At 42.8% G+C, this 25,921-nt stretch overlaps 1 long non-coding RNA gene across 3 annotated transcripts in view; it reads left to right on the top strand.

Annotated features, from left to right (window-relative positions):
- LOC145721045 (uncharacterized) overlaps positions 1-25,555 on the top strand; it is a 75,954-nt gene extending 50,399 nt beyond the window's left edge. For 2 of the 3 annotated variants that reach the window (XR_014144514.1, XR_014144516.1), the window contains 3 exons: positions 6,261-6,745; positions 16,016-16,126; positions 23,962-25,555. This is a non-coding gene — a long non-coding RNA (uncharacterized LOC145721045). The remainder of the gene's footprint in view (positions 1-6,260; positions 6,746-16,015; positions 16,127-23,961) is intronic. The other variant, XR_014144515.1, reaches the window with a different exon arrangement.
- Positions 25,556-25,921: the final 366 nt, after the last annotated feature.

The raw sequence follows: 25,921 nt of genomic DNA, 5'->3' as shown, positions 1-25,921 counted from the left end.
CTCTGTTTGACTTATTTCACTCAACATAATACCCTCCAGTTCCATCCACGTCGTTGCAAATGGCAAGATCTCATTCCTTTTGATGGCTGCATAATATTCCATTGTATATATATATACCACATCTTCTTTATCCATTCATCTGTCGATGGACATCTTGGCTCTTTCCACAGTTTGGCTATTGTGGACATTGCTGCTATAAACATCAGGGTGCACGTACCCCTTCGGATCCCTACTTTTGTATCTTTGGGGTAATACCCAGTAGTGCGATTGCTGGGTCGTATGGTAGCTCTATTTTCAACTTTTTAAAGAACCTCCATACCGTTTTCCAGAGTGGCTGCACCAGCTTGCATTCCCACCGACAGTGTAGGAGGGTTCCCCTTTCTCCGCATCCCAGCCAACATCTGTCGTTTCCTGACTTGTTACAAAATTAAAGTTTTTATCATGCTAATCCTAGTACGCAAGTTCTCATTCTCAAATGGGCGGCCTCAGCATTTAAATTCTACTCCACGATTTCACTGAAAGGACAGGAAGTATCACAGTAAGACAACTCTCTGATCATCAAGTGATTTTTGGATGGTGATATCATGTTGTTTTCTTGAATCATTACCATACTTTTGCTGGGTACATGGCAGGGCTAATAGGTGTTTGATGGAATTGGAGTTTACAATGGCTTCCCTAGCCTAGCTTCTCAATTGGGAGCAAGAACCGTTATGTCTTGGAGAACTTGAAATGAGTTAGGTCCTAGGACCCTGATCATGCTACCATCTTTTCCCTCTGCTGGATTCTCCTTACCTCTGCCCATCCCTTTACCACCCAGCCATATCTGGTCTGCTTCGCAAATTCCTACTTTAAAGTGAAGACTGTTGAAATGTCCTGGCCTTTAAGACACCTGCTCTGAACATTCACCCATACCCTCTTGGACATAAGTCACCATCTGGTACTGCTGTAATGTTTTCATATCTACCCTCCTAACTAGAGTGAAGACGCAAACTGTCTTTGTATCTTCAATGCCCAGAACGGTGCCTGGCACCCAGGTGCTGCTCAGTAAACCACTGGACAAAGAGCTGTCATATATCTTGTCATCCCATGCTGAGAAAGCCCAGGAAATCTATCATTTTCAAATACTTAACCCAGAACTCAAACTGCAGTTGGTGCTAGGGAATTCAGTTACTCTTCTAATAATGTGTAATTCCCATTCTCCCATTGGCAGTCTCAGCACAAAGCTCACTCAAATTCACAGAAAGTCGAGGAAAACATCTAACATGATTTGCTGATCATCAGAGCTGTAGGAATATGGTTCTCAAAGCCTTTAGTAATGGCCATTTCAGTGCCTCAACTTCTGCTTTTGGCATGAAACCCTTACTCTTTTAAAAACTGTTTACTTTTTTAAATATAAAAGTACTCCATGCTCATTAAAGAAAATTTGCAAAAGGAAGAAAAGCAGAAAAGCACAAAACAGTTTTCAGAGTCTATGTAAATAGTGAGTCTATAACATTTTGGAGTATGAACGATTCTCTTACTTAAGGAATTTAATAAAAACCAGATGACAGCACCCGCGGTCTGCTAAAATCAGAGGCGGCTCCCACGGCGAACAGATAGGTGGATTTCGAGGCTGGCTCCTGCAGCACCCGGGGCGGGGTTGGGGGGGAGCACCTGCAGGCACGCCCTGGTGAGCAGCACTAGGTGGGGGGAGAGGAGTTAATGGAAAGGGTGAACTCGCACTTTTGGGTGCTTTGGCTTCAGCCTATGGCGCTTCGTACCTTGCCAACCACTCTTCTGTTCTCTTCAAATCCCCTGGAGTCATGACAAGTCTCAGGCTGCAGTTCCTTCCGGCTCCCATTCATGCATTACTGGTCAATTCTTCCAAGCAGCAGTGACGGTCTCCCGGGCCTCCCCAACAGCTCCATGACCTTCACTGCCGCTGCCTTGACTGAACTTGCCTCGAGCTGCCATCATACTTGATCTCTTGCATCCAGCATGGCGCTCTTCCTTGGACCCTTAGTGGTCACCCCAGCACTGTCCCGTGAGAGTGTAGCGGGACAAACAGCTCACCAGAACTGAAAGATCACGGTAGAAAGAGGACACCTCGTTGATGTAAGGAAACTGGTGGAGGCAGTTTTCAGACTGAGGACCGTCGACCATCTGGATGCCTCGTCAGAGAGCTGGCACTCACTCATCTGCACGGAACGAGCAGCCCCTGGAAGAGCATATACAGACTTCGTGACTCGGGATTGGATTTTTGCATGTGTACGTATATTTGTTTTATTTGATGTCTGCAGTGTTTCTGAGCCCAGAGTAAGGAATCAGTGCTATCACTACACAAAGTTAACTTGTGCTCTTTGTCCTGTACTGAGTAGGTTGCCGGGGACACAAAGATACACGTGACAGTCTAGTAGGGAGACAACCATGCACCTGTATGGAAGGCAGGGAATTTACTTTTATTTTTATTTTATTTAATTTTTGTAAAGATTTTATTTATTTGACAGAGAGAGATGGGAACACAAGCAGGGGGAGTGGGAGAGGGAGAAGCAGACTCCCCGCGGAGCAGGGAGCCCGACGCGGGGCTCGATCCCAGGACCCTGGGATCATGACCTGAGCCAAAGGCAGATGCTTAATGACTGAGCCACCCAGGCGCCTGGGAAGGGAATTTAATATTTATTGAATGTCTCTCTGTGCTTGGCATTGTACTAGATTTTTTTTTTTTTAATGAACACATTTAATCGCAACAAAATGTGAATTGGTTAGTATTTCTTTTCATTTTATGTTAGGAGGAACTGAGGCTCAGGGAGCTGTTTACTTCCCTAACTCAAGCTGCTGGGATTTTGCACAAAAGCTGAAAACCCCCGTCTAGGTCAGTGACATACGGTGGCAGGGAGACATGGGCTAGAGCGGCTGGCTGAGGCTGGGGGGTATGGCCACCTCGCAGTCCGCTTTGCCTTGCTTTCTGAGTCAGCTGTGACTCGGGAGTGACACTATCACAGAGAAGCTGTTCAAGTCAGCTGCAGCCCGACTGCCTTGCAAGCAGGTGGGGCTATTCCTCTGCTTCGTAAACACTAGTTTTGAAGGAGGCATTTAAATTCTCTCCATCCTTCCAGCTAAGCTTCAGTCTTCCCCCGATCTTTCCCTGACAGTGCCGAGGAGGGACCGGCAACACGACTCTGATGTGTAGATAAAGATGGATTTGTGTGGCTACTGGTGGTTGGCCTCAGGTCCGTGTCTTGACATTTCTGAGCTCTGGTGCCCCATCCATACGATGGCACAATCACTACCTGACAGGGTTATGATTCTGTTTCTTGAGATATAAGAAGTGGTGGCTCACAGAGCACATGGAACCTTTCAATGCTTCATAAACATTAGCTCGTCTCTTCACTGCTTTCTAAGCGCCACTGTTAGGGACCTATATGGTCAGCACTGGTTCATGTCCTAAAATATTTTCTGTTTTTCCTGTGTGTGTTAATCTTTGTCCCCCAACCCATTTCCCTCTTCCACCAGCTGGCCTTAAGTTCTTTGAGGGAAAATACCATGTCATATATTAACACATTTTAGGGTGTATGACCCATAGCAAACATTTTTAAAAAATTGATTGATTGATCGATTCTGTCTCGTTGACACCATGTTCTGACTGTGAAGCGACATGTGAGCAGTGGAGTATTGGAACCAGCTCATACTGGCTTGTGCAAGTCACATTAAATTCTCAGGGAATGTGTGGGCCAGTTGTTAAACTGTGGATACTTAAAATTTTGCTATGGTAGGAGTATTTACACCACAGAAATTGGCAAACCCTGCGACTCAGGGTTTTGCTCCCTCTCCACCTCTAAACACACACAGAGAACCAGTTGTGTGCTAGATGTCCTGATAGTCTAATTTCTGGTGCATCATTATTTTAAAGAAACTTCCAGATGATATTTAGCTTGGTTTTACCAGAGCAGAAACCTGCAGAGTATCTTGAACCAGCTATACCGATTAATAGGATTTCCAGCCTTAGAATTGGAAACTTAAAAGATGTCACTTACGGGGCGTCTGGGTGGCTCAGTTGGTTAAGCGACTGCCTTCGGCTCAGGTCATGATCCTGGAGTCCCGGGATCGAGTCCCACATCGGGCTCCCTGCTCGGCGGGGAGTCTGCTTCTCCCTCTGACTCTCCCTCTCATGCTCTCTGTCTCTCATTCTCTCTCTCTCAAATAAATAAATAAAATCTTAAAAAAAAAAAAAAGATGTCACTTACTTTAACCTCCCTTCCAGTGTAGAAATATCTTCTTTGACATTTCTGATGAATGCCCATTTGGCCTCTACAGAACAACACTCTTAAGGATAAGGAGCTCATTTATTATCTTCCAGGCAGTCTTTCTCATGGAGAGCTCCATAGTTATTCAAAAATTTTCCTTCGTAAGGATCTGTTCCTACCTTTCCTGTAACTTCCACCAATTGTTCTTGGGCCTGCCTGTTTTCTGTAGCAAAGCAGAATGTCTACACTCACCAAGTGATAGCATTGTGCACACTCTCAGAGCTCCTCTTTGTTGGGCTGTATGGCCTTCGTCCTCCAGCTGTTAAGACATGCTTACCATGTCACTATCCAAGAACTGAACAAAGTATTCTAGATTTGGCCAGTTCAGTACATTCAAGTGAGACTCCCACTCCCTGTGATATTTTTCCACAAGCATATGACACCTTTAGTTTGTGTTATACTTAAAAAAAATTAATTCTTTGCATGGGCATCATTTTCAAGCTGGGACCCTTCAGTGATGTACCTAACACAATTCATTTTATGAGCTCAGCCCTTTACATTTATGGAAGTTATACGTCATGTTCTTTTTTTTTTTTTAAAGATTTTATTTATTTATTTGAGAGAGAGAGAGAATGAGAGAGCACATGAGAGGGGGGAGGGTCAGAGGGCAAAGCAGACTCCCTGCTGAGCAGGGAGCCCGATGCGGAACTCGATCCCGGGACTCCAGGATCATGACCTGAGCCGAAGGCAGTCGCTTAACCAACTGAGCCACCCAGGTGCCCTTATACGTCATATTCTCATGATTGATGCATTATTTATTTTTTTGAGTACTTATTTTGGTATTCATCGTGTTAATTTTTTGGTTTTGTGGTTTCCCCCTCAAAGGCCTTACTATAGATAGATTTCAAGACTAAATACAAATATTCAACCAGTTGTAGTTTTATTTAATTATTATTATTCAATAGAACTTTCTGAAATTTGGTTAAATGGATGCCATAAGAAGTTTTATCCAATAGTTTGCTGAAATCAGGCATGTTTATATAATTCCCTAGATTTCTAAGTCCAGTCACTGAATCAAAAATGGTAGTGAATTTAATGTAGCATGCCTTGTTTTTAGTGAACTCAGCCAGCTTCTTATGATTATCTATTTGTTTCCTAATCTGCTTATAAATGTTGCATTTAATCATTGATTCTAGAATTTTGTCTTGAGAAAAAAACTTACCAATCAGTTCTTTCCTTCTTTCCTTCTTTCTTTCTTTCTTTTTTTTTTTTTTGAGAGAGAGAGCACACATGCACCCAAGAGGGTGGAGGGGAAGAGGGAGAGAGAGAATCTTAAGCAGGCTCCACTCCCAGAGCCCAATGCAGGGCTTGATCTCATAACCCTGAGGTCATGACCTGATCAAGGGTCAGACGCTTAACCGACTGAGCCACCCAGGTGCCCCTTACCAATCAGTAGTTTCTGATAGCCATCCTTTCCTGCTTATTAAAATTCAGGGTTTCTTCTTAACACTTCTTTCAATACCCATCCTAGTCACTCTGATGTCCCATGGATTCCATCATGGGAATCTTGCTAGTCCTACTCATATCCTGTTAAATAATTTGTCTGGTTCTTCAGTGCACTGCTGTCTAATAGAAACATGATGCAAACCACAAAGGTGAGTGACTTATATAATTAAAATTTTTCTAATAGCAACATTAAAAAAGTGAAAAAAAACCCAGGTAAAATTAATTTTAACTTTATATCTCCAAATTATTATCATTTCTACATATAATCTGTGTAAAATTATTGATGAGATATTTTACATTTTTTACACTGTCTTCTAAATCTAGTGTGTAATTTCCTAACAGTAAATCTTATTATGTACTAGACATGTTTTAAGTGCTCACAAACCACACAGAGCTAGCAGTGATCACAATGAATCACACAGGTATAGACATGCTCATTTCAAGGGCTGGACATTATTGTTGTTATTATTATGTATTATTTTATCTTGTACTTCATTCCTATTTTCAAAATATTTCTTCTTTCCTTTTCAGCACGAAGTTCTTGCTCACAGTCAAGAAGGCAAGAGCTAAACAGGGATGGAGTGGCCTCGCTTTCTCTTTGTTAATATTAACGAGGGTACCTTTTACAGTTAAAAACCATAAAGAAAGCTCGTTAAGGGCAACAACATCCCCTAACCCACAACTCTCTCTAGAACCACAAAATGGGTATGTTACAGAGGCCTGGGAGCTAATTCTCTCCAGATGTTTGCAAAGCGAGCAAGACCAAAAGGTGGAAACTGAAATGACTAAACACTTAATAAGGAGCTGATGGAACCAAGGCCCCAGGGTTGGCTCAGCAATAAGTGAAACACAGAGACCCTGTTTGTTCAGAGGAACTTCAAAGCCCCCTATAAACTCCTAGGAAAGGTGAGAGGCAAAAACGCTACAGAGAATCCGGCATTCCTGCAAAGTCAAACTGGGGACTAACTTGAGATGCTTTTCCTGGTGCTTAAGAAGAAGACCGAGGGGCAGGTCTGGTAAGCAGATGTTTGACTTTTGTTTATGCCCATTCTTACATACAGTATGTGCATGTTGGATAGAAGCGTTTCTCTAGCTAACCCAAAGGGGATAAACCAATTAAACATTCAGTTAAAAAAAATAGAAAGAGAAAATGCCTTTTCTGTACTAAGTATTCTCTACACTACAACCATTAAATTGCTAATGAGACATAGTCCATCCAAATAAAGTTGGTTATATTTATCTTCATTTCTTTCTTCTTTCCCTTTAATAGGGGGACAAACAACATGGAGTTTGGGCTAAGATTATAATTAAAGAGGAAGAAGAGAGACTAATTCATCAAACGTGGTATCAGTTGAAGGTCTGATAAGTTCTCTCTTTGGTCACCAGTTACCCCACAAGAGAAATGCTTCTGAGATCCAATCCTGTTGCTGTTTTTTTGGTTTTGTTTTTGTTTTTTCATTGCTAATCACTGTGACCTCCAGGTGTAGGCTGTTCACCTTTTATATCTTTCTTTGGGGTTCAAAGAAAGAATGAAACACTGATAGCTCAAAAGGAAGACAAAGAAAGTGATCAACAGTGACCCCATCACCTAAGCAAAATAGCCGCCATGGAGAGGGGTGGAGAATGGCTGTCATGAAATAGTTGTTAAGAGAGAGTAAAACAGTTCTGGTAGTGTTAGCAACTGAGGCGAAAATCCCATCTTCTCCTTGGAGAATCAACAAAGTGGGTCCACCAGCTTTTTTTTTTTTTTTTTTAAGAACAGAATTATATAGCATTACATTGAGAATATAATGGTTAGTTAAATTCACAATCTCTTTGGACTGAGGTAGACCTAGGTTAGATTCCCAGTTCAGCTGCTCATCAGGTATGTAAACTTTTAGGTTTTTAACCCCTCTTGGATTTTGGTTTCCTCATCTATAAACAGGGCATGAAAATAGTACCTTTTTTTTTTTTAAAAGGTTTATTTACTATTTTAGAGAAAGAGAGTAGGGGAGAGGGGCAGAGGGAGAGGGAGAATCTCCAGCAGACTCCCCACTGAGCATGGAGACCAATGAGGGACTCGATCTCATGACCCTGAGATCATGACCTGAGCCGAAATCAAGAGTGGGTCGCTTAATGGACTGCACCACCCAGGTGCCCCAGTACCTTCTTCTTAGGACTGTGGTGAAGACAAAATGAGTATCCATGCAAATACTTACCTTTATAGCCCAGATCCTGGCAAAAGGTGAGATAACTAATGATACCCAAGGTTACGGCCTATTTTTTACTCTCCATCCCAGGCTTTTGTTCAGTTTTCTCCCTGCAGAAAGGTATTCTCTTGGTCTTCACAGCCTTCAGTAGATTCCATGATTTGTAGACAGATCATTTTCCTTTGTAATCTCCAGAGGATGGGTTCATCAAGATTTGCTCCTTGGGCTGGCTTTCTTGATACAGAAAAGAGGCAGTCTCAATTTAGTCTTGTACTTGGTGAATTTCTTAACTCTGAGCATTTGCTGGAAATACGGTTTTCTGAGATGGATCATTGGCTAAGGAGCCACATGGCACCCTGTACCCATGTTTCCCTCAGTTCCCCTTCTTAGTTCTTTTGTGTAAATGATCAATCAGCATAATAAAGCATCTCATAAAGTCATGGTTTGACAAGAGAAACATCAGTGTAAATAACACAGACAAATACGGTGAGGAGAAACATCTGGATGTCCACTGCTTGTTTCCTGTTGAGAGAGTTTGGGAATTTGGGGATTTTAACAGTTGGACAGGGCTAATTTTGGAAACTACTTCACATTTGTCCAAAAAAAAAAAAAAAACACCACACATTTATTGCACTTCACTCATCAGATGAGGGAAGTTGGCGGTCAATTTCCCAGGCCTCTCTGAGAAAAAAAAGAGATTGGATTGGACATGGAGCAGACAGTTATCCTTCTCTTCCCACTCTTCACTGCTAGGGCACTCCCACTCCTTCATCATGGTTCAGGTTTCCTTGATTTCTTCCTTTCCTGCTTGCATTCCGTTTCCTCTGAGTTTCCAGAAATCTCAACTTTGAATTCTGGCTTTGTGGCTGACTGGCTAGTTAAAGTTAACAAATCTCTCACTCTGTCTATACCTCAGTTTCCTCTTTTGAAAATAAAATTAATACTAATAGTAATAGTAATAGTTACATTTTACACTCAAATTTCACAAGATTGTATAGATCAAGGCTCCTCCCTCTCCTTCCTTTTTCCAGAACATTTAATGTTCTTTCTTGCTTCTATTATCTTTCAATACAAGGCTTCCTTCCCATTCTCTCTCCCTAGAAAACTGTGACTCAGCCTTTTACGGGCAGCCCAGATATTGCTGATCCTGTGAGAGATTCCTGGTCTCCCTCTCACAGGTGATAGTGCTGTATGGGGACAGATGGCAGCTACACTTGTGGTGAGCATAGCGTGATGTATAAACTTGTCGAATCACTATGTTGTACATCTGAAACTAACGTCACATTGTGTGTTAACTGTACTCCAATTAAAAAAATTTTTTTCAAAGCACTTTTAGTAGCATGGGATATCTTACTACACGTCTTTAGTAAGAAACAACGAGTTATAAAATAATGCAATCCAAATCTGGTAAAATATGATATGTGTACATAATTAAATTTATTTAACAGGATGATAAATGGGACTCTTCTTGTCTTGGACTCCAGGCTACAGCAGCAAAGCTGAAAGAACCCTCACATTCTAAAGAGGAGATGCTAGGTACATAATTGCAGATGCTATTAAAAGGTAGACCAGATAGTCTTGTAACACCCCACCACCTCAATCAGCCTACATAAGCAAAGATGAGACACTCAAAGTCAATTTGCTTAGATAGGAACTCCCTTTCCTAGGGGCGGGGTCACAGGTGAACCCAGAGAGTTGTGCTATATCCTGTCTGAGCACCCTGAAGCCCAGAGGGTGGAGGAGCAGTCTGCAACAACAGGGCAAGGAGAAGAAGCAGCAGAGGGGCCATGTGACTCCACTGTTCAGCGTGGAAGGGATGCCTCAGCTTTCCACAGGCCAAGAGAGTATTTTGGAAGGTAACTGGATTTAAAGCTCCTTTTTTTTTTTTTTAAAGATTTTATTTATTTATTTGAGACAGAGAGAATGAGAGACAGAGAGCATGAGAGGGAGGAGGGTCAGAGGGGGAAGCAGACTCCCCACTGAGCAGGGAGCCCGATGCGGGACTCGATCCCGGGACTCCAGGATCATGACCTGAGCCGAAGGCAGTCGCTCAACCGACTGAGCCACCCAGGCGCCCTGGATTTAAAGCTCCTTGAAGGTCACCGCAGCAGAAAACGATCTAGGGTTGCTGCCAAAGCTTGCTGTGGAAGACGGCAAGATGTCACTACCATAATATCAAGGAGCTGCACACTGTGTGGTTATTGGGGTGCAGGCCATTGACCCACACGCCCAATGCTCCAGAGACCCAGGGTATGGGAGCCTCCAATCACAGACAGGCCCAATTAGCCAAGGGAGACCTAAGACCGAAGCAGGGGCAGCAGCCGTGAGGATAGCATGTTTCTCTCTCTTCCTGTTTCCCTCTCTTCCACCCCAATTCTGGAGAGCCAGTGGTGGGAGAAAAACAGACCCAGACACACAGCTCCCAGTCCTCACTAAGAGGGGCTGGCCACGACTCAGGCCTATGGGTTACAAATTGGAGGATGCTGGGGAGAGCAGAAGTTCTTACTGAAAGCGAGATGGAAACTTGGATTTAGGCTCAGTGAAACTTGCCATTAAATTGAAAGTGACATTTTCCTTGTGGATCCAGTTTGCTTTCAAGATCCCATTCCTGATGATGGAGGGGGAGCGCTTCAGATTGGCCAGTGAAAAATAACTCCGCTTTCAAGGGAAGCATTCACAATGTTCAGAGCCTCCTTTCTTCTGGTATGTGGCCAGTGGGCTGTCCCGAATTTGCTGCTGCCCCTGGAGCCACTCCTCCTGCTGACTACTTCACTCCCAGAACCTTCACTAACCAGATCCAGGCAGCCCTCCAGGAGCCACATCTCCTGGTGGCTCCTGATCCTGGGGCTGACCACCAGCCTCCCACAGAGGCATCTTAGGTTAACCTGCCAACCACTGCTCAGTGTAACACAGACTCTCCTCTGTGCTATGTGGACACTGTCATCTTCGCAACAACAAGAGAGCTCAGTGGGTCTAACATGCTATGTGATGACTGGGGAAGTTCTGTGCGTGTGTGCCACCTTCCCTCATGGACACCCAGGGGAGCTCATGCCTGATCCATTTTGACGGAAGCCCTCAAGAGATTGAAAAGGAAGAGCAGGCTGCTGCTGAAAAGGCCACGACCGAGGAGGAATTTCCGGGTGAACGACTGCTCCAGCCCAAGTAAACGGCTTGAGTTGATGGCTACTGAGCCCGGGTGGCAGACGGGCCTGAAAGCACGCAGGTGGCCTCTGTGCCTATCCAACAGTCCCCTACTGAAGACCAGAGCCACTGGCCTGCCACTGAAGACTGCTCTGCAGCTCCCATTGCTCAGGCCACTAACTGGGTAAGAACAACACTGAGTGGTCTTCAGCTGTTCTTCCACAGGCTCTAAAACAGAACATGGAAATAAGATGGATAGAAAATTAAACAGTTTCTTAAAAAAAAAAAAAAGGACTCCTGGGTGGCTCAATTGATTAAGTGTCCAACTCTTGATTTCAGGTCAGGTCATGATCTCTGGGTCATGGGATCAAGCCCTGCATCAGGCTCTGCGTTCAGCAGGAAGTCTGCTTGGGATTCTCACTCTCACTCCCCCTCTGCCACCTCCCCCCACTCTCTCTCTCAAATAAATAAATAAATCTTAAAAAAAGAGAGAGAAGAAAGAAAGAAAGAGAAAGAAAGAAAAGAAAGAAAGAGAAAGAAAGAAAGAAAGAAAGAAAGAAAGAAAGAAAGAAAGAAAGAAAGAAAGAAAAAGAAAGAAAGGAGAAGAGAGGAGAGGAAAGGAAAGGAAAGGAAAAAAAGAAAAGAGAAGAAAGGTAATGCAGTCTCTAGGTTTAAAACTGTCCCAGGTAAATATTCAGTGGATTCTGTTAGTAGGAGTACCACAACTGTATCTCCTTCTCAGGTTGTTTTCTCTTTTCCTCCTTATTTCTGTGATGGTGTCTGAGTTTAGGCAGAACCTTACTTGTCCTTTTCACAGTGGGAGAAGTCTCTAATCCATGTACTGTGTCCTCATTTTGCGGAGGAGAAAATAGAGGTTCAGTAGCCTGTAAGGGTCCATAGCTAGTGAGGGGCAGAACTCCCTCTGTAGCTGGGCAGAGGTTGATGCACATAAATGCAAGATTGCCAGGTGAGTGGATTAAGCCATTGACATGTCGGAAGAATGAGGGGCATGCTGGCTGAGTTGGCTGGCTGAGATGCTAGATCTTGATACACTTGTCAGGACACTCCCAGACTCCTATAAAACACACCAGCCTGACACAATTGAGTCGCTTCTGTATTTCTGAAAGAGGAACATGGTCCAATAAAGGACATAGGATTTCACATGACTCAAAGTATGATTTGCCCTATTTGTTCCATTCACTTATTTCTCATTCATTTATTACATATCTTTTTTGTGTGTTTTACAAATAAGGTAATGTTCTAAGCGCTAGGGATAAAGAATATAAACAAGACACACTGCCCCTGCACTTATAGAGCTTTTATTCTAAAGAGGAAGGGAAAGAATAAAAACTGATTACACTATTCATGCCTTATTATCATTTTTTTATAAATGCTATGATAGAGAAATTTTGGGTCCCATGAGACCATAAAATAAGGACACGGCCTATTTGGTGGATCAGGGAATCTTTTCTTGAGGCAATGGCATTTGAGCAAAGCTATAAAAGATGAATAGATGCTAGCTGAGGGGAAAGGAAGAGTTACAGAATGTTCCAGACCACATGTGTGTTGTCCTATGAAGACAGAGCGTGGCTTAGCCACAGACCTGAAAAAGAGCTGGGACGACAGGATAGTAGTGAGGTCAGTTGTACAAGATTTTAGACTAAGTAGCTGTTGGATTCAGCTCATGGTCCACAACGAGGCGTATGGAGGAATACCCATGATCTTACTGGGAGCTTCCTGGGAGAATTCACGAGTTGGAAGGTAGCTGAAATGTAGGTGTATTATTTTGGCATGCTTTCAAATGAGGCGACAGAGAGCCCATCTAGTAGTACTTAAAAGTGAGGTCAGCAAACCTTTTCTGTAGACGACCAGATTGTAAATATCTGAGACTTTGCAAGGCCATGCTGTCTCGATTGCAATTACTTGACTTTGCAGGTGTAGCCCTAAAGTAGCCATAGACGATATCTGAAAAAGGGAGCATGGCTCTGTTCCAATAAAGCTTTATTTATTGGCCCATGGGTTGGAGTTTGTGGATCTCTGGCATATCATAGGGTACTTACGGTTCACTTAGCAAGAAGTGTGACAGTGGTTGTTGTAGGGCTGGTCCAGCAACATCATGGGGTAAGGAAGCTGAAGAATCAGCTTGTGATTCCCTTATAGTCATGTGAGCAAATATAACAAAGACACCAGGTTACTATTTTTTAAAATACAAGTGTATTAAATTAATAGTCAAGGAGACATATATCAGTGAAGAAATTCACTGAGAATGTTTCTTGAGGGGGAAAAGTCAGGGGTTTTAAGTGCTAGATGAGGAGTGATTCGTGCTAGTTAGGTTAACTAAGGATTGAAAACTAGTACTCTGCCTAAAGCAGAGTAAATCCATTAGTTTGTCCAGGATTTGTCAAAACCAGTCTCAATGTTCATCAGCCCGCAAAAGGTCTCCAGTTCAGTCCAGTAGGAATCTGATTCTTGGGGGTCCCTCAAAGTTCATGGTCCTTCATCAAGTTCCACTGCTTAGAATCAGCTGTGATGGAACAAAACAGTAAGTTTTGATCTCTCCAGGCAAGTGCTGATGTGGATGAAAATTTTACCTTATCGGGATCCAAGATTCTGAAATTCCAGTCATCATCTGTTTAAAGGACAGCGTCCCATGAGAAGGGAGGGCATAGCCAGAGTAGTTTTGCTCACAGTACTCCCTCTTCTATCAGGGAAGAAATCCTTCCTAGAAGTCTCCTATCCACAACCGCAGTCTTACCCTCATGTCTCATTGGCTACAACTCAGCCCCATGAACACCTATCCACTCATCACTGGCAAAGAGGACTGGGATAATCACAGCCGTTTCCCAGGGCTGCCTGATACTGAGCAGCACTGGGGATCTGTTAGCAAGGAGGAAGGGCTTGCTGGTTATTGGGAAGGCCACCAACTGTATCCCTCAACAACCATCACTGGCCTTCCTTCTCGTTAATAGAAAATGAAGCGACAGTGGGAGACAGGCACTGCTGAAGAAGCCGTGGATGGAGCAATCGACAACACTTCTGCAAAAATGAGCTGGATCATCGGAGCGCAGTCTCTGATAATAGGCTGAGTGCTCTGACTGGAGCTTCAACAGCGCTGGTTGCTTATGAGAATAATCCTATCTTACCTGCTTGGAGATTTGGATTTTGTTTTTCATGAGAATGCTCAACAGGGAACCCCCCTCCATCCAATCCCTCTTCCTAGGGACGCACAGAACCAATCCAAGGAAAAACCTTGAGGACAGGAAACTCCAGTTTATCTATAAAACAAACATACTTATAGTTTAAATAATCAGCCATAGGTTATTGGATTCCTTTTCTCTATTTATACACTACTTTTATGAGAAACTGGCAAAGTATATACACACACCCCAATGTTAGGGATTTAGTAAGAAAGCCGTTTCCAGGGTATATTATAATTAAAGTCATACTAATTCAGCCCAATCCTTAAACACCTATTCTGCCTCAGTCTGCACTGTGGGGTAATGATATAATTATAACCCTGAGGCATTGCAGGACATGGGAGAAAGAATGAAGTCTTCTTGTCAAGTTTCTATGTTAATTGCATGTTACTGTTGTCTAATTATTTGTCAGGAAAAGGCAATGAATAATGATGAGAAAAGCATGGGTTTTTAGGGGTAGACGAACCATGAGAGACGATGGACTCTGAAAAACAAACTGAGGGTTCTAGAGGGGAAGCGAGTGGGAGGATGGGTTAGCCTGTTGGTGGGTATTGAGGAGGGCACATTCTGCATGGAGCACTGGGTGTTATGCACAAACAATGAATCATGGAACACTTCATCTAAAACTAATGATGTAATGTATGGGGATTAACATACGAATTAAAAAAAAAAAAAAAGAAAAGCATGGGTTTTGCAGCTGGTGGACTTGGGATTAAATCCCAGCTCTGCCACTTAGTAACTGCCTCAGTTCCCTCATATTTATTAGTAAGAGTTTTGGGGTATCTTCAAGATCAGTTTTAGTGCACAGAAAGATTAATCAGAGGCTTAGTTTGGCTTTATAAATTCTGTTCTGTTCTTAAAGTTACAAAGGGAAAACTTGAGTACATCCTTAGGCTTTTAAATTTGGCTTCAAATCATATGAATCCATTTTTAAGTCTGGCAAATTTTAACAATCACTTTTGGGGTGGCTGTGACTAATGTTGGTTTAATTTACAAACTGGGTTAATTGAACATCTTCTAATATTTTAGAAGTGCGGTTATACATTTAATGTATTTGCTCCCTTCCTTAAGGATTTCAATTCCCTGACAACAAATAAAACTTCCTTAGTATTAAAAAAAAAAAACCCTTATATGTCTAACAAATTAAGCTTATAAATATGGGAAACTGTAGTTCTCTTAAATAAACTTAGTGAGACTTCAAATTTAAAATCACAAATTTAATTAGGTATTCGGTTACATAATTTAAGTTGGAGTTCCAAGACTGTCACTCTCCTGGTCAAACTCACATAAGCGTGGGAAGTATAAAACACTTGCATAGATTCCTTAGCCTGAAATCTTAATATTAAACCCTTCTGTATTTGTCTATACAAACATCACTGAAAGTCCCCCAGGTCGTTTAAAACACTTCTAGTACCTGCAGTGACTCCTTTCACACCTCAATTAGAAAACTATTGTATCTCCCATGTAATACAGGGGTTGGCTTTCTGAGGTTGCTTCCTATGTTCCTAGAGATTTCAGCCAGGATGCCGATTGGACTCTTGCCGTTGATGCTGCTTGGATGTGTTGAACTTTATAGTTGCAGCTCAATTTCAAGTTGAGGCTGTTTAAGTCGCTCTTGTCCCTGGAGTCCATTTCTACACATTCCTATGTGTATAAAGGAAACCCGTAACTCCTGCCCCAGGTAGTCTCTTGGTTGAGTTTTGCATTTTCTTGGCAAAACCTTAAGATCTGTGTCTCCCTGCTTCTTCCATGTTCCTAGAGTCCCGTAACACTTGTTATTGATACTGAATATATGCGTTGGATATTGAAATGATAGCTGATTGAATTTCAAGTATCTCTCATGGTTTCACTCGTGGACACAATATGTCAGGTCAGTCTATTAGCAATCTATACATTTGGAATTTTAATACCTACCTGGTAGGGTTGTTGTGAAGTAGCATTAATTATTAGGAAGCCCCTACCCCAGTGATGGCCCATTACAAACACTCAGCCAGCCACAGCCACTGCTACTGTTTTTACAACCCATTGATCCTAATGCATTTCCTTAACTCAGCCTGCTCATTTCCTCACTCCCTCATTGGCCAGCTCCCACGACATCACTACAATAATTACAGTATCATCACACCCTTGCGTAAACCCATTAACAGTCTTGCCCCTTTCTTTCCTCGTCCTTCTACTGTGGTACAACACCCGCCTGTGTAAATCCATCTTTCTACCTGCTCCATGCCCGCTCCCACACAGCTGAATGTGGCCTGAGGAAACCACACTACCATGCTAATTGGTCTCCTTTCAGTTCTTGTTCACTCACTTCAATGCTGCCTCGCAATCACCGTATAATTTCCTAATCCATTCACTTTCCCTCTCCTCAATGACTATTTCATACCTTCTCATCTCTCCTCAAATTGCCACACTTAACTCTGAGCCCATGAGCTTGCTTCCAGTGTCACTAAGAAAATACAAGCACTCAGATGATAGCTTCCACACACTCCCATCTCCATACACAGCCACCTCCCTGCATCTGTGCCTGTTTCTCTTGGGCGAACCCCTAGCAAAGGCCAACTCCCTATTCGTGCACTAGGTTTTATGTTTTCTTGTCCATTTGAGGACACTGCTCCAGCAGTCCCCCCTCTCTCTCCAGCATTATCAAATTTTTCCTTTCTAGTGGATCTTTCCCATTTCCCTACAAACTTGCTATTAATTGTCCCATTTCCCATTCTTCTCTTGACTTCATTTCTTGCCCAGTAAAGCTCCATTTCTTTACTTCCTTTTACAACAAAACTCCTTAAATGAGTTGTCTCCATTTCTTTTCTCCCATTAGCTCTTGAGCGTAGTCCCCTCAGGCTGTTGGCACACCCCTCCAGGGAAACTCTTCTTATCAAGGTTACAAATGACTTCCTCCATCTTCTAAATCCCATGCTCCATTTTAGGCCTCATTTTTCTTGACATATCTGCAGAATTTAACACTCTTTCTTCAACACATTTTCCTGTTTCTATTTTGTTTTGTTTTGTTTTTTGCTACCCCATTGACAGCTCCTTCTCAGCTGACTTTTGCTGTTCCTTTTTTTCTCCCTGATCTCTTAACATTCCGTTAAGAAGCTCATTTCATAGAGCTCTACACCTGTCTCTTTACACTTTTCCCCTTGGTGCTATCATCGAGTCTCATGAACTCAAATACTATCTATATACCAATGGCTCCCAAATTTATGTCTCCATTATGGACCTGTCTGCCCTATATCCCCACTTGGAAGTCTAATGGGCATCCCAAACTTAACACTGTTCAAGATTAGGGTTCTGTGCTCTCCCAAACAAACTTACCAGTCTTCTCCATTTCAGGAAATAACAGCTCTATCCTTCCATTTACCTAAGGCCAAAACCTTGAAGTCATACTTGACTCCATTCTTTTTCCACTGGCAAACCCTACCAGCTTTCCATGAAAATAATATATCAAGAATTCAAGCATTTCTCACTGCCTCCACCGCTACTGCTATGATTCAGGCGACTCTCTTCTCTTACCTGGTTTTAGAGCCACAGCCTCCTTACTGTTCTCCCTGCTCCCGTCTTGTCCCCACCTCAGCTTATTCCCGACAACCAAGTAGAATGTTTAAAAAAATTAAAGTCAGATAATGTGACTCCTCTTTTTAGTGACTGATCTCTCATCTAGTGTCACTCATCTAGAGAAAAAGTCAAAGTCCTTACGACGGTACACAAAACCTTACATGATCTGGAAGTCCATTATGTCTCAGATTGCATCTTCTATTACTGTTATCCTCATTTATTTGACTCTAAAATGCTAAGCACACTCCCACTTTGAGGACTTGGCACTATTACCCGTGTTGGGAGTGCTCCTCCCTTGCTATCCGCACTTCTCACTCCACCACTCCCTTCGGGTCTTCAATCAATTGTCCCTGTGTCAGACTGGAAGGGCTAGGTTATTGCCAAGTAACAAGCAACCTCAACACCTCAGTTGCTTGAAACCAGTCATAATGCATGTCCATGTTGGGGGTGGCTAAGCTTCTCCATGTTGTCCTCACTCCAGGTTTCAAGCTGACAGAAAGGTCACTATTGAAACATGGCTGGTGAAGGGAAAGAAAGAGCACGAAGAATCATAAACTAGCTCTTAGCGCTCCCACACCCAAACAGCATACCTCACTTCTACTCACATTTCATCAGCAAGAGCAAGTCACTAGGCTTCTCTAATTCCAATGTGGCAAGGAAATACAATCCTATCATGTGCCCAGAAGAAGAACCAGAAATACTGATGAACAGTACTATAACATTAATGGTTATCACAGTCATCATCTGAGACCTTCCATGGCCATGCAATAAAAAATTACATGCCTTCCCAGCTATTTTCCCCTTCCCCTACTCCCCATACCTACTTTATTTATCTCTTTAATATCTCTCACTATCTACATATACTCCATACATTACTTGTTTATCTTGTTTGTTTTATATCAGTCCCCATCAGAATGTCAACTTCAAGGAAAAAGAGATTTTAAGCCTGTTTTATTCAATGTTGTGGTCCCAGTGTCTAGAATAGTAACTGCTATATAGAAGTGTTAGATAAAAATTTGTTGAATAAATGAGCAAATGACAAGAAAGATACAAGTAGTGATCCATGTAAAATATACAGTGATTTTCAGTTGCCCAGGCTTGGGATTTGGTTTAAACCAGGGTTGGGTACTATTGATTTATTCGAAACAAATTTGAGTATATAACAACTTCTGCGAGTCTCTATGCCTCAAGGAGAACATCCCCATCCTCAAACATACCAGATACATGGGAACTTATTACCTTTCTTATTTTACACTATTTTTGTCCATGGAGGAGAAGGAGCAACTTGACTTTCATGGAAATGAAAGAAATAATCTTCCTTTTTTCAACAAAGATCTGGCTGAAATCAAGGTTTTTTGTTCAAAAATACTAGAAAGTCCCATATGTGACAAACACACTCTCATTTCTCCTTCTTGATCCATGTGCATTTCATCACATGTGCAGCCCCGCCCCCATCCCCACCCCCACCCCACCCACTGTAAACAAAACTTATGCCGATAATGAAGCTCCCAGGATCTTAATTTGAAAGCTTCATCAGTTTGAGGTCAGTCTCTCTGCATCATGGTCTTCTTTAATGAATCAAATAATCCATTTCTCAAAATGGCTCTGCCTTCCTCAAAATCTTCATGTGGAATTCATTTTCACATAGGGATAATTACAGTCAGCACTGAGGCTACACACTGTGGTGAGGGATGTGGATATTCACCAGCTCCTTGAAGGCAAATTACAAAGGAACTTAGTACAGAAGCTAAAAAAAGGTCTTAGTCAGTAGAAAACAAAGTTGCAGGATGTAAATATCGAATCCAAGGCTAGTTTGCTTCCCCACTTAGAGAGATTATTGCTGAGTCAATTATTTCCACCAAGATTTGTTTTTTTTTCTTGCACAGACCACATCCCATTGTGTAAATATTTGAGGGAGCAGTAACGACATTTGCATATGATATGTGAATCATTTGCATAAAATTATACTGTCTTTGGAAAAATTCTAAGTTAAAGTGAAATTAGTTATATTTTCCCTAATTATGCTTTCCTTAGCTTTTGTGCCTCAGTCTTCATGGCTCCCATTGCCTAGAGGAAAAAATGCAGTGTCCTCTGCCTGGTGCATTATAGTCCTACCCCACCTGTCCTACAGTTACCGTCTCTTTTCCTGGTCCCTACAATATTTGATGCAGTAGTCACACGGAAGTGACTATTAGTTGACGGTCTGTTAGGCACTTTCTCACTTTCTACCTCTCTAACAGAACCATGATTTTCTTCCTTCTGGCATTTGTAGACCTTATGTTTCAGGTGCCCTCACAAAGCCCCAGGGTAGAGGTTTTGATTAGGCTACAGCCAAGCTGGTGGATCCCTTTCCTTGGTAAGTGAGTGATTTTGACATCGGTACGTGATGTCATCCTGGCTGATGAGAAGTGAAGGGAAGGCTGCTAGGAGATTTCTGGCAAAGTTTCCTGCATCTTAAAAGAGGACACACACCGAAAGGCGGAGACCCACCTCTCTTCTGCTTCTAGACAAGGCTGTGCGGGCCGTGATGCCTAGAATAGCTTCAGCATCACAGAACCACGAGAGCAGGTGGCACTCAGGAGATGGCAGATGGGAGGAACCTGAGAACTTGAAGGGGTCATTGTGCCCCTGGCTTAAGCCATCGTAATAATAATTACAATTGTGACTTACGTGTCAGGCGCTGTTATGAGCATCTTACACACGTTAACTCACTCAATCACCAAAACACCGTATGAAGTGGGCATTTTAATTATTTTCATTTTATACTTGAGCCACCTGAACCAGAGAGGGGTTAATGTGCCAAGGTCACTCTCCTTATTTGTTTTTCCAGCTTTTTATTATAGAAAAGTTAAAGTATATGCTCAAGTAGAGACTAGCATAATGAATCCCCACGTAGCCATCAATCATCCAGTTTAAACAATTACCAACTTATGGCCAGCCTTGCCTCATTTGTGCCCCTGTCCACTTTTCCTCTGCCCCACATTATTTTGAAGCAAATCCCAGACCTCATATTATTTCATTCTGGATTACATCATGCATGACAAAAGCTGAAAGCTACTTTTATTTGGGTCTTCTGTTACAACTAAAACTAGTCTCTAAATATTAATAACTTTCTCCTCATAAAAATTTGAAAATGTAGATAAGCTGAGGGCAAAGTACAAAAACCACCAACAATATGATCGCCTAGCAACAACAACTAAGAATAATTTAGTAGCACATTTCCTTTCAGTATTTTGTATGAGTTTGTTTTGAATATAAGATTGTATATTTTCTGCTTGTCAGAAATATATCAGTGACCTGAGCACTTTCCATCCTCCTTCCAGCTCCCCTGATCTTTGGGTGCTGGGCTCCCACTATCCTTTCTTCTAGAAACTTGTAGAAGTGCTCCCTTTGCACTTTCTACCACACCCCCACTGTGGTACTTTAGTAACACGTGGCTATTGTCTGTTTGCCCATGTTCCTGACTAGACCAGGGCATGCCAAGAGCAGGGGCTGTTTCTGAGTTGTTCTTTTTAATCTCTGGTGCCCATATTGTTATAAGAACTATCTGACAAAACTCATGATAGGGATGACGTTGAACGTGGAGTGGCCTGCATCATGTGGTGTCTCCTTTACAAGGATCCAGTGGAGAAACTTTCCTCTCATACCAGGGATGGGTAGAACCTTGTCACTCCTGAAAAACAGGTATACTTTCTTTAGTGGAAACAATGACAGTTGTACTATTAGTTCATGTGTCCATTTTTACTTTGGTCACTCGATTGCTCAGAGCCGAAGTCACGGCTCTAACTTTGGAAAGTGTTTAAAGTTTTCAAAACATTAATTCTCGGGGCGCCTGGGTGGCTCAGTTGGTTAAGCGACTGCCTTCGGCTCAGGTCATGATCCTGGGGTCCCGGGATCGAGTCCCGCATCGGGCTCCCTGCTCGGCGGGGAGTCTGCTTCTCCCTCTGACCCTCCCCCCTCTCATGTACTCGCTCTCTCTCAGTCTCTCTCTCTCAAATAAATAAATAAAATCTTTAAAAAACAAAAAATCATAATCAGTGGGGCACCTGGGTGGCTCAGTTGGTTAAGCGACTGCCTTCGGCTCAGGTCATGATCCTGGAGTCCTGGGATCGAGTCCCGCATCGGGCTCCCTGCTCGGCAGGGAGTCTGCTTCTCCCTCTGACCCTCCCCCCTCTCATGTGCTCTCTCTCATTCTCTCTCTCTCAAATAAATAAATAAAATCTTTAAAAAAAAAAACATTAATTCTCTCACTGGTTTTATTTTATTTTGTTTTCCCTTCACCATGAAGTATTTATACATGAAATAATCATATGGTATCATGACAGGACCACTTTGGACGTGCCAGTTTGAGAGTTTTTGTCTCTTCCCTTTTCTGTGAGAGTAGCTTACAGGTTCTGTGTCTTCTTGCTTCAGGGGTGGTAAACTAATGGTTTACTTCCCTTTCTGGATTTGTTTAGAAAAGTCTAAAGTCTTTAGGGAGGATGAGCTAAGTGTCCTGCATGGAGAGAAATGGCTTCTGAGGGAAACATGGAAAGAGGAGGATTTCCCCAAGAATGACGAAAAGACTCCCAGAATCTATTTGGGTCTGTGGGTTTAGAGAGAACAGAGGGAAGCAGAGCTCACAAAAGTGGCAAGAACCCAGGTGGGTAGGGTGGCAAACCACCCCCCACCACATCAGAAGTAGGCTTGGATTAGAAATTAAATTTGATATATAGAAAACAAAGAAGGACAATATTTCTTATATACCTAAATTTGCAGACGAGGATTCATATTCACAACACTACTTAATGAATTTGTGAAAGTCATCCCAAATCCTTTTTGGAATGAGACAGTGTACAAACAAACAAACAAGCAAACAGAAGAAAACCATCATTATCATGGAAAGAATGTGAGCTCTGGAGGCAGACCTGTCATTATTCTACTTCAGGCCCTTAATTTTGTCCCTTGGATCTGTCCAACTGTCTCCCAACTGTTCCAGCAGTACCCGGCCTTGCCTGCTTCAGGGCACCCTTCACCCAGCTATCAGAGTTGTATTCTGCAAATGCAAATTGGCTTGGGTCACTTCCCTGCTTTAAGTTCTCCGTTAAATTCCATTTGCCCTCAGGATGAAGTTCAAGTCTACAAGGGCCTTCATCATTTTGCTTCCTGTCTGCCTCTGTAAGCCTCATCTTCTAAAAACATCTCCCATTCCAACTGAAACTTGACCGTCAAGCAATAGTGGGCTACTTGCTATTCTACAAACGTACTGCTTCTCTTCTGGTTCTTGCACGTGCTCTTCTTGTTGCTCATGTTCCACTGACTCACTCCTCCTCTTTCAGGATTCTGTCCAGGCATTACTGTCATCCAAGCAAACTTCTCCAGTTCTTTCCTTTCCACGTTGCTTATGTGTGGTGTCTCTTCTCTGTGTCCTCAGAGCATCCTAAGGTTACTCCTATGTCACTTATCACAGTGATTCCAACTGCATGTGTCACTGTAAAAAAGAACATGGACACTTGTTAACTGGCATTCTAGTATCTACAGAGGTGCTCAATGCACAGTAAGATGGGAGCAGGAAGACATTACAGGGAGGGACATTGGGAGTCTAGAGAAAATCAGGAAGAAGTCTAGTACTGAGGCCCATACTCAATAATGGAGCCTGCAGGCAAAATGGTTTGGAATACAATTTGAGGACATACCCCAACACGCCTGGGCAGAGATTGCTAAACTCTGCCCCAATACCCATTGTCTGTTTATCTTGAGTAATAAAAACTCCTCCAGGCTTTCAGGTGGTCACATGGCCACCCAGCCAAAGATTCCATCTTCCCAGCCTCCCTTGCAACTAGCTATGGTCATGTGACTAATTTCAGGCCAATAGGATGAAAGTGGAATGATGTCTTTTAAAGAAAAATTATCATTTTTTTTTAAAGATTTTATTTATTTATTTGACAGAGAGAGAATGAGAGAGAGAGCACATGAGAGGGGGGAGGATCAGAGGGAGAAGCAGACTCCCTGCCGAGCAGGGAGCCCGATGCGGGACTCGATCCTGGGACTCCAGGATCATGACCTGAGCCGAAGGCAGTCGCTTAACCAACTGAGCCACCCAGGCGCCCGAAAAATTATCATTTTAAAGAAACACTGCTTATGCTGACTTCCTCTTTCCCCTTCCCACAGGCTGAGATGCAGATGCAGATAAGGAGACCTGCATTCCTGAATGATCCTGTGGGGGTGGAACTTCCCAGCCAGGCTAGAGAGCTCTCCTGGCTCAATTCTGTTTGTCAGAATGAAACAAATTTCTGCTATGTTTGGGTGAGGGTGACATATAAGGCTGAAGCTCTTTTCCAGGTATTCCATCCAGAAAAATGTTGTGGGGTTTACCAATGGGAGTGGGAACTCAGGGTGGGGTGGGGGATTATAAGGAATCATGCCAGAGTGCATGTCCCACAGGACACGTGCAGTGTGAGGATCTCAGTAGGAACTCCCTGTGAGCTCCTGAGAGACTCAGTATTTGGACTTCGGCTGTTTATGGACGTTGACTGCCAAGGAAGGAGGGGCCAGACAACATTTAAATAGAAGAATTTTGCTTCCCCCTTTCCCACCCTTCTTTAAGGTCCCAAAACACTGGAGAAGAAAGAGGAGGAAGGAAGAGAAGTGAAAGAGAGAAAGCACACTCCCTTCCACAGTAGACAATAAGTCTCTTGAGTTAGGAGGGAGATAATTAAGTTGGATATGAGTTTGAAGCTTTAAGCTGGATCAATTGTATTATTTTGTATTTTTTAATATCTGAAAATGGTGAAAAGTTTTACCTAAAATGTCATTTAGGGAAAGGAGAATGAGAGTCAACAGAGCTTTTTTTAGGGACAACCACTGGAAGAAATAATATTTTTCATGTTTGATTCTACCGAATTTAGACCATTCAATAAACTGGTTACAAACTGAAAAAAAAATCAAAATGAAAATAGCTAGAATGATAACTCTAACCTCCTTTCACCCTGCTTTGGCAGTGGCCCTCTTCCTTATGAAAAGGGCAGGGGAAGGAGAGAGAGGTGAATGCCAGAGATCTAGCTTTAGGAAACCCAGTGGCATGAGAGGCCAAGGGCATTCCCAGCATTATCCCAATACCAGTGAGGACTCTCAGCCAAACACCGCAGGGCATTCTTGGCCTTTTTCTGTTCCTTTATTCACTCCCTCCCAGACAGTTGGAAAAACTTAACTGGTAATTTGGGGAAGAATAAATGGAAAGTCAGCCAGACTCCTCCCTTCTTCTCTCTGAGAGTAAGCTGTCCCAAGGGCTATGCATCCTATCCTGCCTCTCTAGGCCACAAGGGGCACAGGAAACCGATCCCACCTGTTCCCTAGGACTGGGTGGCAAAGGAAGTGATTAGCATTATTGGGCTCACCCCCAACCCAACCCAGAGGACAGCAATGTGGTTGAGTAGAAACACAGCATACTAGATAAGAGAAACAACAGTCAGAGGATCGGGAAGGGAGAAGTGACTACAGAGTGGTTCCAACTATATGTGCGACGTTCCAACCTCACCTTGGAACTCCCAGAGAGATGCAAAAAAAAGGAGGTTTGAATAAGCCATCTGGCAGGTGAGGACTGGTAATAGAGCAGATTTAGGGGCAAACTCTTGAAGTGACTTAACCCTGGTCCCATCAGCTAGGGCAGTGAAGGGAAGATTTGGGCTGCAATAATCACCAGCTACTTGATAGGTAAATAATACCGATAGGTAAATGATACTCTTGCAGGTGTTTTATGGAACTTAGGGGAGAAGCAATCTAACATCTAATAAGTTTATAGTCTAATACAATTTATTGAAATGTCAATGTTTCTTCCTGCCATGGAAGGAGAAAAACCCCACATTTTCCTCAGAGTGTTCCACTCAAATTCTCTCCAGTTTTACCCCTCCTTGTTTTTATTGATTCTGCAGCTTGGTGGAGAAGGTATGAGATTAGATTAGTTTAACGGAACTAACCAGTGAGATCCAACTGAACCACTTAAATCCCCTTGAAGGGCTAAAGAGTCTCAGGAGGCAGGGTTTTGAAGATGATCATTTCAAATCCTTTTTTAAAAAGTAGAGGTGTAGCTACACTTCACCATCCCGGACTGCTTTTGTCCCCCCCCATCCCC

This window comes from Leptonychotes weddellii, chromosome 4 (genome assembly GCF_054177405.1).
Source record: "Leptonychotes weddellii isolate Sample4059 chromosome 4, ASM5417740v2, whole genome shotgun sequence".
Taxonomy (NCBI): Eukaryota; Metazoa; Chordata; class Mammalia; order Carnivora; family Phocidae; genus Leptonychotes; species Leptonychotes weddellii.
This window is presented reverse-complemented; position numbering and strand designations above follow the sequence as displayed.